This window comes from Podarcis vaucheri, assembly GCF_965113315.1.
Source record: "Podarcis vaucheri genome assembly, chromosome: 1".
Lineage (NCBI taxonomy): Eukaryota > Metazoa > Chordata > Lepidosauria > Squamata > Lacertidae > Podarcis > Podarcis vaucheri.
This window is the reverse complement of record NC_138759.1, coordinates 128,265,276-128,280,648: the sequence shown is the minus strand read 5'-3', so window position 1 is coordinate 128,280,648 and position 15,373 is coordinate 128,265,276. Positions and strand designations below refer to the sequence as shown.

Below are 15,373 nucleotides of genomic sequence, written 5' to 3'. Positions count from 1 at the left end.
AGATCCTCCTCCAGAGACCCCTCGCTCCCCCTCCTTGTCCCTGCTTTAGCTGCTGACTCTCTCCCAGTCTCTGGGAGCCCTACCAACTCCCTTTCCTCTGATGTCAGTTCCCTGACAGTATTAGACGTAATATTTCCATGTACCAACCACAGCGCCATGTTTCACACATAAAGGCATTTAATATCTTGTGGGAGGTATTGCATTTTCCCAGGTATACAATGAACTGTGCCTTGAAGGGAGGCATGTGGACTATGTGTAAAATATCATAAATAAATAGACTCTTGGTGTACAAAAAATAAATATCCTGATTGTGTAGGAAAGTCCGGAAAGGTTTGCTGTGGCTGGAGTGCAAGGGATCTAGGATTTGTTGCACCTGGGAGAAAGACCTTGAATCTCACTAGACATATCCTAAACTTTTTCTTTTCTTTTCTTTTCTTTTCTTTTCTTTTCGATAAGCATATTTAATTCCAGGCAGGCAGACATTGTCAACTTGCAAGCAATTATATATGTGCCATCTGAGCACAGAGCATGTAATCCAGCTGAAATATATTACCTACCAGCTCATGAAAAGATTTGAACTGTGAAGCTGTTACTGAGCCTGGTCTTTTATTGTTAAGCTTGGGAAAGTACCTAGGGCGAGAGAAAGAGAATAGTTTTTTTTCAGTATTGAGGGTGGTATGAAAGAGGCATTGTTGTTTGGACTGTATGCACTTGTTCTACTATCTACTAGCTAACAGAGTTTTGTGGTGCTTCAAAAATTTACAAAACCTGTTTAACCAGAGAGGATAATGACACCAAAGAAATATGGGTACTCTGCGAAAGCAACAATAACTTACATTGTACCATATCCAATTTTCTGTGTTCGCACATAACAATAAGCCAAGAAATTTGGGGTTGTTCCTACTTAGCTTCTTCATCTGTGTGAGCAGGTAAACAAACCAGGAGGAGAGATAGCTGAACCCAGGATCATGGTTTGTTTCTCTGAGACAACCAGAGTTTGGTCTTGACATACGAACCCTGGCTTGTTAGGGGGGAGCAAACCACAACCCTGGGTTCAGTAATGCTAGCCTGTGTCTTTGCAAGTTTGCATTTACCCAACTGTGTGAAAGGAGGATTAAAGGCTACTTTCATGTACAGTACAGTTTATCAAGCTAAGGTTCTAGCTTATTGTTACACATGAGTGCATATGATACCTTGCCTCCAACCTAGCAGAGCATGCAGTTCTGTTATCAGTTATTTGTACATCCTGTTGGCATCACTGTAACTCCGGAATGGGCAGGAGAATTGCTTTTATAATGTTTACTATTTACCAAAAACCATTTGAAGTGTGAGTACCTTTACTCCTTTCTTCTTCCCTCCCTTAAGTCATTATTTCTTAACAGTGTTTTCTTTGACGATCTGCCATGGAACATTTAGCTAGTGAACAAAACAGTCAAGGGAGTAATTTTATTACAGAGGAAAGTTCCATATGAAACCATTTATTATTATTTTCAAGGAATTATATTCCATTTGATCGAACATGACATATACGCTATTGTTCTGGAAGAGGCTTTTTATATCAGATAAATCTTATTTGTACCAGCCTTATTTCTCTTTAACTGCTTTAAAAATGCTTGCTGTTTTTTTTTAAAAAAATTGCTAGACAGGAGAAAATAAACCAATTTGTGACATCAAATTATCTGTGTTGTGATTTATAGCTTTACATCCTTATGTCATGGATTGATGGTGTTTACTGTGAAGGCGTGTGGGATGAGGAAAAAAACATAATGCGCAAGGAGCAGTGACTTCATTGATGAAGATGCAGCGGCGGAGCAAGCCAATTGGGCGCCTGGGGTGCTGTGTGTGCCCTGTGCCCAGGGGTGGGGCCAGCTGCCCGCAGGGTGGGGCCAGCTGGGGCACGACACTCAGTGGGGTCTGCTATAGGGCAGCTGAGTTGGAGGCAGAAGGCGGACTGTTTGGGACAGTGCGGAGCCCGTGGGCGGCCAAGCCACCATGTCACTCCCAGGAGAGATGCGTGGCTCGGGCACACTGCAGGCCCCGCATTTTGTCACCCCAATCAGTGGTGACATCCGGGGCGGCCCTCCCCCACCGCACCCCCTTCCTCTGCCCCTATGAAGATGGCTAGGTGATTTAAGTTTTCCTCCCTCACCTGGATAAATAGCAGTTAACTGCACCAAAACACATAAAATAAATATTTATAATACTGCACCTGAAAAGGGCTTATCCCAGGAAGTCCATGGATTCGAAGAAATGTCTCTCAAGATCTATTTTGGCTTGCAGCACTCTGCAGTCTTCAGTGAGAAAGCTGGTGGGTCTGCAGTGACATCCAAAACACAGTGACGTTAAGGAGAATTGCAGTGGTGCCTCGCAAGACGAAATTAATCCGTTCCGCGAGTCTCTTCGTCTTGCGGTTTTTTCGTCTTGCGAAGCGCGGCTATTAGCGGCTTAGCGGCTATTAACGGCTTAGCGGCTATTAACGGCTTAGCGGCTTAGGGACTTTAAGAAAAAGGAAACAAACTCGCAAGAACTCGCAAGACGTTTCGTCTTGCGAAGCAAGCCCATAGGGAAATTCGTCTTGCAGAACGACTCAAAAAACGGAAAACTCTTTCTCTTGCGCGTTTTTCATCTTGCGAGGCATTCATCTTGCGAGGCATTCATCTTGCGAGGTACCACTGTATAAATTCTTACCAGAATGCTGGGAAAAAAATTAAGAGTGACTTATCAGAAGAGTGGTCATAAAAGATGATAATAAAAGGGTTGCTTTTTTCAGCTTTGGAATTTAGGTGTGCATAGTTACCCATCTATCACTTCTATTCCTTAAACATAACGACAGATTAAACTCCTCTTAGTTGACGTGGAAGATAGAAGTCATATGTAAAAGGTTTATCTGAGCTACCTGACCAACTGGAACTCCTGGAATGAGACATTGACAAAATTCACAGAACTCTCCCTATCCAACACCAACACTGACAGGGGAAAACCAAGAGATATTATTGTGTGATTTCCTCACTACCTTATTCATACAAATATATTTAACCTTGCCATGGAAAAGAATAACATAGGCTATGAAAGTCAAAAAGTATTTGGCTTCCCTGACTTGAGCGCTTTGCATCACACGTGTATTTTTACAGTGTATAACTCCTTCCTTCAAGATTAAGGAGTTTGCCACAGTTGGGGAGATATTCCTTCGAGAAGATAATTGTGTCCAATAAGGGTATCTTCCCATGCTGCTACAACTCACAAAGTGGCAAAGGCTTTATGGATTCCCTCTGCATTAATATGGGTGACAACATAGCTGCTGTTGATTCAGATGACAGCGAAATCAACTAGGAATTGAGAGGCACTTATCAGTGACAATATGTACAGAAAAAAGAACAAGACCAGATGTCCGCAAAAGCCTGCAGGAGTGAACACAACTGGATCGCCGAACTCTGAGAAAGCTCCCAAGAATCAACGGAAAGGCTCCTGGCTCTTCCATTTGCTGGCCTTTGGGAAATTACTAACTCTCACGTGCTTTATGAAAATGGCAGATGGACAAGTTTAGCTCTGGTGGGGGGGGGGTTAAGACTCCAAAATACGATCAGATGACAATGAATTCCTCCCTATATTTTTTCCAATAACCCTAAAAAAAGAAAATCTTGTGTTGTTTTTAATTGCAAAATTTACCTCTTAAATTTATCCATTGTGGGTGGGGGGGGTGAGACTCTGTTACAAAGTGCTTTATGTTGTTGTTTAGCCGTTTAGTCATGTCTGACTCTTCATGACCCCATGGACCAGAGCATGCCAGGCACTCCTGTCTTCCACTGCCTCCCGCAGTTTGGTCAAACTCATGCTGGTAGATTCGATAACACTGTCCAACCATCTCATCCTCTGTCGTCCCCTTCTCCTTGTGCCCTCCATCTTTCCCAACATCAGGGTCTTTTCCAGGGAGTCGAGTCTTCTCATGAGGTGGCCAAAGTATTGGAGCCTCAGCTTCAGGATCTGTCCTTCCAGTGAGCACTCAGGGCTGATTTCCTTCAGAATGGAGAAGTTTGATCTTCTTGCAGTCCATGGGACTCTCAAGAGTCTCCTCCAGCACCAGAATTCAAAAGCATCAATTCTTTGGCGATCATCCTTCTTTATGGTCCAGCTCTCACTTCCATACATCACTAAAGTGCTTTATAGAAAACATATATGTGGGGGAACCTGGAAAGTCACACTAAACATTATGCCATGCTGCCCTTGCTAGCTGTTTCAGCAATAATTCAACTTAAACTAAATAGGCCATTGGTGCAGATGAAACAGGCTTCTAATATTGGACGGGGGAAGGGGACTTCACAAGACTGCTCTTTATTTTTTTTAAAAAAAATTTAGACATGAGAACCATTTATGAAAAGTACAATGACTGTGTGGAGAAGATGGATAAATTAACACCCGTGCCCATATTCTTGCTCCTTCCCTTTCTCTTGCACCCTGTTTTATTGTAGTGAAAAAATTACTCAGAGGTTAATTTCCAATCTCTTTCCAATGTAAAGCTTGGAAAGAGAGAGGGTTTTACATATGCAACTTTTTAAAAGACTGTACCCCCATTATCAGGTCCACAATTTGTAGAAAAGCTAGAGACTTTACAACATAATTAGGAACAAATCCTTTAAAAAAATAATTGGTGGGTGGAGAGAAGGGGGTGGGGGATTTTTGTTTCTGTATTAAAAATGCAAATAAAAACATAATTGGGTACAAATCCATCCAGATTTACATTCAGATTAATTTGCAAAGGGTAGCACTAGACAATTCCAAAATTCTGGTGAGTTCCCCCTAATAAAAAAAAAAGCCCTGACAAAATGTATACTATTTAAAAGCAGACATCTGCACAAAATGAGACAGAATGGACCTATAATTGAGCACCAGCAAACTGAAATAGGGTGGGATCATCCCAATACAGTGGTACCTCGGGTTAAGTACTTAATTCATTCTGGAGGTCCGTTCTTAACCTGAAACTGTTCTTAACCTGAAGCACCACTTTAGCTAATGGGGCCTCCTGCTGCTGCCGCGCCGCCGGAGCACGATTTCTGTTCTCATCCTGAAGCAAAGTTCTTAACCCGAGGTACTATTTCTGGGTTAGCGGAGTCTGTATCCTGAAGCGTATGTAACCTGATGCATATGTAACCCGAGGTACCACTGTATACACCTTTTTTCTTCTTCCTGTATCTCTCAAAGACAATGGATTTAGAGACATCAACAGGACAAGTCTAGGAAAAAACAAACCTCAAGTCACATTTATCCTGGTGTTGGTGTTTATTTCTTTTTTCAGAATGCAGCTGGCCGAGAGGTTGTGAAATATTTTCTAACTTAGCTACTGCACTACTGGGAACTGAGGGTTTATGATGCAACCACAGGAAGTTAAAATGCAGTGTTTTCCTTCCTTCCTTCCTTCCTTCCTTCCTTCCTTCCTTCCTTCCTCTCTCTCTCCTTCCCTACTTCCCTCCTTCATGCAAGTATTAAATATAATACTTGCAACTTCTTAACAAATTGTTTGGATCTCCTACTCTGTTCATTCCACACCAGCTGATTATTTTTATTCCCTAATAGCGTCTACTGAGGAAAACATACCTTGATGAAGGCTTACTTTAACTTGTGCATGTATACATTATTCGTATACGTATAAAAATTCCAATCCAAATGGATAGTCCACATTTAAAAAAGGGGGTGGGGACACTTGAGACAATATTTCTTTTTCCTATCCTTTTGCACAGCAATATTAATAAGCTTTTGCTTCGTCTTTTATTTAACTGCTGAGGTAAAATTAGGTCACATTCTGGCCTATTTCCTCAACTATTTATCCACAAGAATGTCTTAATGGTTTTCAGTCAACCAAATGACAATAATGAGCTTTTCTCAGGCACTTCCTTTAGGGAGTCTGTTTGATTAATATGTTGTGTGTTTAGCTATTTCGTTTAAGAGGGCTTGAGTAATCTGATTTAGAAGGTCCATCCCTGCAAGTTATGCTGTGAGCTACAGCTAACAGAGATAGTTATAGGTAGGTAGCCATGTTGGTCTGCCGTAGTCAAAACAAAATAAAAAAATTCCTTCCAGTAGCACCTTAGAGACCAACTAAGTTTGTTATTGGTATGAGCTTCCGTGTGCATGCACACTTCTTCAGCTAACAGAGATAACTATGTTCTAAACAAAAAACAAACAAAAAAAGAAAACAAATTAACAAGTTTTAATCAGGTGTAAACTGACCCATTCTCTCATAGTTCCACACCCCAGCCAGTGATAGAAACTGAGATATGGAGCTAAATGGTGCCTTAAACCTAGGCTATGTCTGCAACAACGGAATGTCTAGGCACACATTTTTAATAACAAGAATACAAAGCTGAAAATGAATGAACTGCAGTTGAAATATTATGTTCATTTTTCACATGGTCTAGTCCTTTCCCTGCCCACCCCCTAATATTCTTTAAGAGGGTCTCTTCTCCAGTCTTCAGAGAGTAGCTGGAAGTGGGGAGGCAGAAAAAGGTCCTCCCTTCCTTCCACTTTGAAGCTACCCTCCTGTGTAAGCAATTCTGCTATTCGCTTAGAGCTTAAGACCCCCTCCTTAGAGATCCTGATGTGCAGACATGCTTTTAATTACTGGCTGTCCCTTTGGCATAAATTGCCCAATTACCATCTTATTCAGTGTCTTTGGAGAGATGAATTTACCAGCCCATGGGCAACAAAAATCCATTCCAAACTGTTGGCATATGGAATCTCTCCTTCCGATATACTAAATTTAGATCTACCGTATTTTTCGCACTATTGGACGCACCGGTCCATAGGACGCACCTAGATTTTTTTTGGGGGGGGGAAATAAAGGCCAAAAAAAAAAAATATTCCCCCCCACCAGGCGCGGGGCTGGGGCGGGGGAAGCCCGAGCTTCCCCCTCCCCCAGAACGGGACCCAGAGCCATGCCGAAGCTGCGCGCAGCTTTGGCATCGCTCTGGGAGCTTGCGGGGCTGGGGGAGGAGGAAGCCCTCCGCCAGCCTCCAAACCATGTCGGGAGACAGCAGGATGGCGCGCTGCGCCTCTCCCGCTGTCCCCCGAGTTTGCGGGGCTGGCGACGGGGAGGAGCAGGCTCCCCCCCCCGCCAGCCTTCTAACCAAGTCGGGGGACAGCGGGAAGGGCGCGCTGCGCCTCTCCCGCTGTCCCCCGAGCTTGTGGGGCTCTCCTGAAGTCTGGAGAGCGAGAGGGGTCAGTGCGCACCGACCCCTCTCGCTCTCCAGGCTTCAGCGAAAGCGTGCATTCGCTCCATAGGACGCACCCACATTTCCCCTTCATTTTTGGAGGGGGGAAAGTGCGTCCTATGGGGCGAAAAATACGGTAATTACAGCAAAAAAGGTCATCAAACAAAGCTTGGAGGAGGTTGATTTGCAACAAAATCTTACTACAGGTGGAGGTACATGTTCCCTGATAAACCAGGGCATTACATTTATGCCCCAGATACCTCAATATTTGTCTACCTTATCGGTTACGTCGCATAGATTTGCTTTTGTTAGAGCCAGATTTAATGTGTTCCCCTCAAATGTGCTGAACAATAGATTTTCTAATGGTAAAACCTCTGTTTTATGCGCATGTGACAACAAATCAATAGAATCCCTTCATCATATCTTGTTTAATTGTCCTTTATATATTGTTCCCCGATCAAGGATTCTGAGTTCAATCATTTTGGAAACTCTTGCAAAACCACCTGAATCACATCTAGCCTATCTACTCCAGGACATTGATTCTTATAGAACATTACAGGTTGCCAGATTCCTGAATTCAGTTCTTTCATATAAAAGACTTCATGGAATGCTGCATGACTATTAAAATCTAGTAAACTCTATCCACCATCTTTATAATCAAGGCCACAATATGGTACATCTAGAGATTGTATGTAAGGTCAAGGAGAGTATGCGTTGAAATATTTTAGTTGATATTTTAGAATGTAAAATGCTATTTTATTTATTGATGGGTTTTTACCTTGTGGGCTTATAGCCGAATAAAGTATTATCTATCTATCTATCCTTCCACTCTGCAATTTTAAACTGAAATCTTAGGCGCAGTACGGCTCCCAGAGGTCAGAAACTGCTCATGCCAATGAAATCCACTGTCACAAGACGTGCCTAGAACAATGGTAGTTTCGAACACTGACCACAGCGTTTACCAGACAGATCTTGAGAGTAAAATAGCCTTTCTGCCCTGCTTTAGAAAAACAAGCTAAACCCTCTTGGAATGCATTCTATCACACATTCTCTGTGGAAGATTCCCAGTAATTCGTACTTGGAGTAGATCCAGGAAAACCAATGAACTTAAGTCCATTGATTTCAGTGGAACGACTGAAATGAGTATGATTATCATTAGACATTACCCTATGAGTTTGATCCATTACCACTGACCCCTAAATGACAACTTTTTGATGGGCCACTTAGCATAATGTCTCACGCTTCCCAAAGGAACATTTTCAGACTTGACAATATTGATTTCCAGATTTGCATACAGCATTCTCTGAGAGCATTCAAAATTCAACTGTGATATTTGCTGGAAGGAAAGCTGGTAATATGAAACCTATGTAAGAAATCTTGCCTCGCAGTTTTCATTTGGAGGCAGCCTCCAACGCTCTAACAACATGAACTAATGAAATGAGAAATGATGATACTTGAAAAGATCTGTCTAGGCCAAAGTACTTTTAGTGTTCAAGAGACTAGGAGCTCTAAGAAAGTTCACTGGGATTACATTTCATTTTATTTTTTAAAATGCACTTTAGTTTTAAAAAGGTAAAGGGACCCCTGACCATTAAGGGTCCAGTCGTGACCGACTCTGGGGTTGCGGCACTCATCTCGCTTTATTGGCCGAGGGAGCCAGCGTTTGTCCGCAGACAGCTTCCGGGTCATGTGGCCAGCATGACTAAGCTGCTTCTGGCAAACCAGAGCTGCGCATGGAAACGCTGTTTACCTTCCCGCAGGAGCAGTACCTATTTATCTACTTGCACTTTGAAGTGCTTTTGAACTGCTAGGTGGGCAGGAGCAGGGACCGAGCAACGGGAGCTCACCCCGTCATGGGGATTCGAACCCCTGACCTTCTGATCGGCAAGTCCTAGGCTCTGTGGTTTAACCCACAGAGCCACTTGCGTCCCTCTGCACTTTAGTTTACGCACACACAAAAAATCATTTTCCAAAAGTGAAATCAAGTATTTCGTTCTTCCGGTGGTACTTAGCGCCCCAAGTATTTTGGTTGCTTTAAAAACATGGTGCCGACATGCCAACTCTGACAGCTTGCTTATACAAAAGGACATCCTCTGTTCCCCCCTGCAGTCCCTTGTGTGCCCCCAAAATCTGCTCTGGAGGATGGGGGAGCCTTCAGAGCAGATGAGGAGGCGTCGCAGTGGGTGGAGAGGAAGAATGAGTTCCTTTCCATCTGCTGGGACAATGCTGGATCTTGAAGGCTTTTTGGTTTTTTTTAAGTCCATTTTAAATTCTCTTGACTAAGCAGGTTGAAAGGAATGCCCTTTCTTTCCGTGTTAAGGGTGGGTCACAAAAGATCAAAACTGGAGCCCTAATGCAAAGTGCAACACCACGATCAGGACCATACCGTAATAATTTAAAATGCAGTTGCTGTAATCTTGAAGCGCTGCCCTCTGTGCAACATAAGCACTCTTAAAATAACCCTTTTGATACACGTGGTTTTGTAAAGCGACATATTTTTTAAGTGCATATGGTGCATTTGAATTGCTAATAATGTTTTCTGCTTCTGCGATTATATCCAGATTGTGATGGAGTTCTATTCCTGTTCCTACACACAAATCACCTTAGCCATTTAATTAGAACAGCTAAATGCTCCCTTTCCTGCTAAGAGGTGCTGAACCGCCTCTTCAGTCCTGCCCTATTGTCTCCTTGCTGTCCGCTGTACTCAAAATTACAAGAATATAATACAGTTGGCCATGTGGTGTTGATCAGTGAACTCATTTGTCTTTCAGCTGTGCAAATCTATGAATGCCACTCATCAATAAACTGTATTTAATCAGGAGAGTACAAATCTCATGGGCAGGGTTTTCCCGTGGGGGGAAGAGATGTTTGTGTCCATGGAAGGGCATCTGATGGAAAACATTTCACTGGATAACTGCAAATGATTGGCCATCTGGCAAGGAGTAAGTCTCCCACCCCAATCAGTGGTGGTGTTGAGGTTTTAGGGTCAGATTTGGAGTCAGAGAGCCACTTCAAGTTTAAGACACTCACTGTGAACCCAATTGCTAATGAGAGAGAGAGAGAGAGAGAGAGAGAGAGAGTGTTCATATCTATGGATGAGCTGTTTTGCTACACCCGCCATCAGCAAAAAGCATGATTTTCAGCATGTTTAGTCCAGAACCTTGGAACTACAACTCAGAATGTGAAATTCATTTCTATCGTGTACGTCTTTATCTTGTGACACCCTATTTGCAATTAAGGCTGCAATCCCATATAGATTTACTCGAGAGTAAGCCCTGTTGAACATTCTATACGTTTTTAGAATTGAACTGCATATTTTATAATTTTCTTTCTAACATTAGCACGTTAAGATCCATGGAACATATGCCCAAGCTCATGGTCCTAATTGTCTTAAGTCGCATTCAGCTTTTGCTTGTCTGGCATGTTTGCCAACACATTCGTTTCCTTCAACGGTTAAATAAGCCTGACAAATGTTGATTATGCCATAAAAGGAGATCGCCCATGGTGCTTTGCAGTGATGTTTTTCCTTGCAAATGCTGTTTGACAGGCTTAAGCAAAGCTATTGCGTGGCAAATTTCCAAATCCATTTACACGTACATGATTAAAAGCAGGCTGCATTGTGGGCAAAGCCTCTCATTTAGCAATTTGAAAAGTGAAAATCCAGAAATCGTAAATGACAATTACCTGTGATCTGAGCTGAAAAGTCTTTTAAACGTGGCTATGTAAAGTAGTACAAAGCTTAGTTCTTTGTTCCTAGGATTTGGCTGGGTATTTGGTGATTTTCTATTTGAACAAGCAAGGATATTACGGTACATATGCAGAGTGAAATATCCTGTCACAAATGAAAAGACTATTTCACTGGTCGGTTTAAGAAAAGCTCTCCTCCTAATAAAAGTATTTTTCAAGGTGGTTCTCAAATTAAACACATTATTGCAAAAATAAATGCAATGGTTTGTATTGTGGAAAAACAATTAGAAGTTTTTGCGCAGTTGTCCTTTGCAGTGCAAAGGATATTGCATAAGGCTGGAGTGGTGAGCTGAGGGGCCAAACAGCTATGAAATGGCCACAGTCAATTGTAACATTTCTTTACAGAGCTCAAATGTATATACAGTGGTACCTCGGGTTAGGTACTTAATTCGTTCTGGAGGTCTCTTCTTAAGCTGAAACTGTTCTTAACCTGAAGCACCACTTTAGCTAATGTGGCCTCCTGCTGCCGCCACACCGCCGGAGCACGATTTCTGTTCTTATCCTGAAGCAAAATTCTTAACATGAAGCACTATTTCTGAGTTAGCGGAGTCTGTAACCTGAAGCGTATGTAACCCGAGGTACCACTGTACAACAGGAAAAGACCAAAACAACAGCAACAACCAAGAGACTTGTAGTAACTAAAAGCATAAAGAATTCTAAAGTATGTGGCAGATGTGAAAAGGGTAAATTCCATGCTAGGGATGGTTAAGAAAGGGATTGAAAATAAGACTGCCGGTATCATGATTCCATTGCACGAATCTGTGGTACAACCACATTTGGAATGGTGCTTGCAGTTCTAGTTGCCTCGCCTTGAAAAGGATCTGGGGGGGGGGGAGGTAAAGGGACTCCTGACAGTTAAATCCAGTCGCGAACGACTCTGGGGTTGCGATGCTCATCTTGCTTTACTGGCCGAGGGAGCCGGCGTTTGTCCGCAGACAGTTTTTCCGGGTCATGTGGCCAGCATGACTAAGCAGCTTCTGGCGAAACCAGAGCAGCGCACAGAAACGCCGTTTACCTTCCCGCTGGAGCAGTACCTATTTATCTACTTGCACTTTTGGCGTGCTTCTGAACTGCTAGGTTGGCAGGAGATGGGACAGAGCAATGGGAGCTCACCTGGTTGCGGGGATTCGAACCACCAACCTTCCAATCAGCAAGCCCAAGAGGCTCAGTGGTTGCAACATTTGCATCTCTTTAGATGTGATGTGGGTGAATAATTATGCATGGTGTAGTGAAAGTTGTTAGGTAGAACCTCACCCCCCCATACATTCAATGAAGTTGAACGTTGGAAGATTCAGGAGAGACAAAAGAAAGTACTTCTTTTACACAGCACATATTATATAATTGGCTCCCACAAGAGACAGTGACAACCACCCAACTTGGATGGCTTCAGAAGAGGATTAGACAAATTATTGCAGGATAAGGATGCCAATCGCTTCTAGACACAGAGGCTATGTTTTTACCTCCACTGCTCTACATCCGCTGTCTAAGGCGGTAAAGGTAAAGGGACTCCTGACCATTTGGTCCAGTTGTGAGCGACTCTGGGATTGCAGCGCTCATCTCGCTTTATTGGCTGAGGGAGCCGGCGTACAGCTTCCGGGTCATGTGGCCAACATGACTAAGCCGCTTCTGGTGAAACCAGAACAGCGCACGGAAACACCGTTTACCTTCCCTCCGGAGTGGTACCTATTTATCTACTTGTACTCTGAGGTGCTTTCAAACTGCTAGGTGGGACTGAGCAACGGGAGCTCACCCCGTCATGGGGATTCGAACCGCCAACCTTCTGATCAGCAAGTCCTAGGCTCTGTGGTTTAACCCACAGCGCTACCCGCGTCCCATTCAAAGGCTGTATATGCCTCTAAATACTATTTGCTGGAGTCGTAGGTGAGGAGAGTGATGTCATGCTTGGGTTCTGCTTACAGGCTCCCCATAAGGCAGCATAGGTTGGTCACTGTAAGAGCAAAGTGCTGCGCTAGATGGGACTTTAACCTGATCCAGCGTTCAGGCTCTGCTTATGTTTCTATGGTCACCTCTTAGTACAGTTATGGCCAAACTTGGCTCTCCAGCTGTTTTGAGACTACAACTCCTATCATTCCTAGCAAACAGGACCAGTGGTCAGGGATGATGGGAATTGTAGTCCCAAAACAGCCGGAGGGCCAAGTTTGGCCATCACTGTCTTATTAGCACCCCACTGCATCAGAAGCAACAGTTGTTTTGGTTTTGCTGCAGCATGCTAACACTGCTCACACGGAAGTAAGAAAAGAGTGTCTTCGTGCTGTCTTGGGGGGAAATGCTCAGATCATATTTGTGTCCAGTCGAAATTTTTCTATAATCGGCTGAAATGTCCAGGAAAACCTGGCAGCCCATATTGGAAGTGTTGATTTGGGGGGGGGGGCAAATTTCCTTTAAAAAAAACAAAACTGAAAAACTTTATTTGCTTTTTGAAATACAAGCAGCCTTAGCTTAGAGGTTAATGCAAGATTTCTCAAAGTTCCATATCTCATCAAAATTTGCAATGAGTTCTACAAGCCATGCAAAAGTAGAACTGTGAACACTTCCATCTTAGAAAAGACAGCCATAAATACATCTCCCTTAAAAATAAAATTAAAAAATGCCTTTCTTGAGCCTCTAAATTCCAGTACAGTGTGTCAGGGTTGTTGTTTTCCGTTATAGAATTTGGCACTTCTTAGTTCATTGAATGTCTCTTTGTTCTTCTTTCATGAGAAAGTCACAGCTACTTTCCATATGGGAGAAAAGCTCCAGCAAAATGGAAAGGCTTTCTGTTGCTCCCCCCCCCCCCCCAGTGTACGGCTGTTATATTTAACTTGCTCAGTTTTGCAAGGAAAGGGTGTGTAGTTTGAATGAGAACAGAGGGTGCCCTCCTGTCCCTTGCTATGTAAGGAATAAATAGAAAAGCGTTTTACTGTCTCAAGAAACATGCGCTTGGAAACCAGTTTCAGAAGGTGAGACCTTCTTTAAATAAGAGATCCTTTATTTCTTTTATTTAATCTCTCTCCCCTCCAGTTCTTCCCCCTCTCTCTCTCTCTTTCTTTTTACAAGACTGATCATGCAATGACATTTCAGTATCAGAAATGTGAATGAGATGCTGCTAAAGAAAGAGGCATAATATTAAAGCTGACATTCAGACTTGAAAAGCTTTCTCTAGCAGGCTTTCTATACATACCCTGTGTTCAGTCCATTTAGTATTCAGGGCTTGAATTCACTGGAATGGTAGAGACCTTCCTCTCTCTTCCTCATTCTCAGAAGAAGAATCTTTAGCTTAAAAGGTCCTTCTATCTCCACTATTCTATCTCCACTAACTTAATTCTTTCCGGATGTCCGTTCTTAACCTGAAACTGTTCTTAACCTGAGGTACCACTTTAGCTAATGGGGCCTCCCGCTGCCACCGCACGATTTCTGTTCTCATCCTGAAGCAAAGTTCTTAACCTGAGGTACTAAGCGCCTGTAACCTGAAGCATCTGTAACCCGAGGTACCACTGTAATAGCAAACATGTTTACAGAGATGCTAAACTACTTTTCTGTTTTGTTAAAATGCTTAGAAACCGGTCCTGAGAGACCTGCATTGGCTCCCAGTACGTTTCCGAGCACAATGCAAAGTATTGGTGCTGACCTTTAAGGCCCTAAACGGCCTTGGCCCAGTATACATGAAGGAGCGTCTCCACTCCCATTGTTCAGCCCGGACACTGAGGTCCAGCTCCGGGGGCCTTCTGGCGGTCCCCTCACTGCAAGAAGTGAGGTTACAGGGAACCAGGCAGAAGGCCTTCTCGGTGGTGGCACCCGCCCTGTGGAACGCCCTCCCACCAGATGTCAAGGAAATAAACAACTATCTGACTTTTAGAAGACATCAGAAGGCAGCCCTGTTTAGAGAAGTTTTTAATGTTTAATGCTGTATTGCGTTTTAAACATTCGGTTGGGAGTTGCTCAGAGTGGCTGGGGAAACCCAGCCAAGTGGACGGGGTATAAATAATAAATTATTATGATACTTCAGGTAGGGCTGCCAGAGGAATTATCCCCCACCCAACAGAAGCGCCTTAGTTACATGGGAATAACCAGGATTTGGGGTTGCAGACCTTTTTTTAGGGGGGGCAGAACCTCAGTTAGCTATGTATTTTTATTGATTTAGGGGGGCAGCTATCCCTCTCTGCCCCCCCCAGCTACACCCATGTTTGGTTTTGAAGTACTGATCCCTTCCCTCAGTATTTGCAAACCACTTTTTCCTGCTAGGAATGTCCCCCCCCCAAGAAAACCAATGATTTAGCCTCTTTTTTGTCCTTAACAGCTGCTCAAATCCACAGAAATTAGCAGGTGAACTTTATTCAGAGTATTCTCACCAACTGCAGAGAAAGGAGATCAGTAGCCTTCCAGATATTGCGGGGATCCAGTTCCAATCAGCTCCTTCCAACATG

At 43.3% G+C, this 15,373-nt stretch overlaps 1 protein-coding gene and 1 long non-coding RNA gene across 3 annotated transcripts in view; one reads left to right on the top strand and one right to left on the bottom strand.

The window, feature by feature from the left end:
- Window positions 1-15,373, top strand: part of SPATS2L (spermatogenesis associated serine rich 2 like) — an 80,012-nt gene that overhangs the window by 18,317 nt on the left and 46,322 nt on the right. The window lies entirely within an intron of this gene.
- LOC309525620 lies at window positions 144-15,350 on the bottom strand. Its single transcript, XR_014216461.1, has 4 exons — window positions 15,299-15,350; window positions 2,210-2,314; window positions 769-1,416; window positions 144-726 (listed from the first exon to the last, which is right to left on the bottom strand). It is a non-coding gene; the product is annotated as an uncharacterized lncRNA (long non-coding RNA).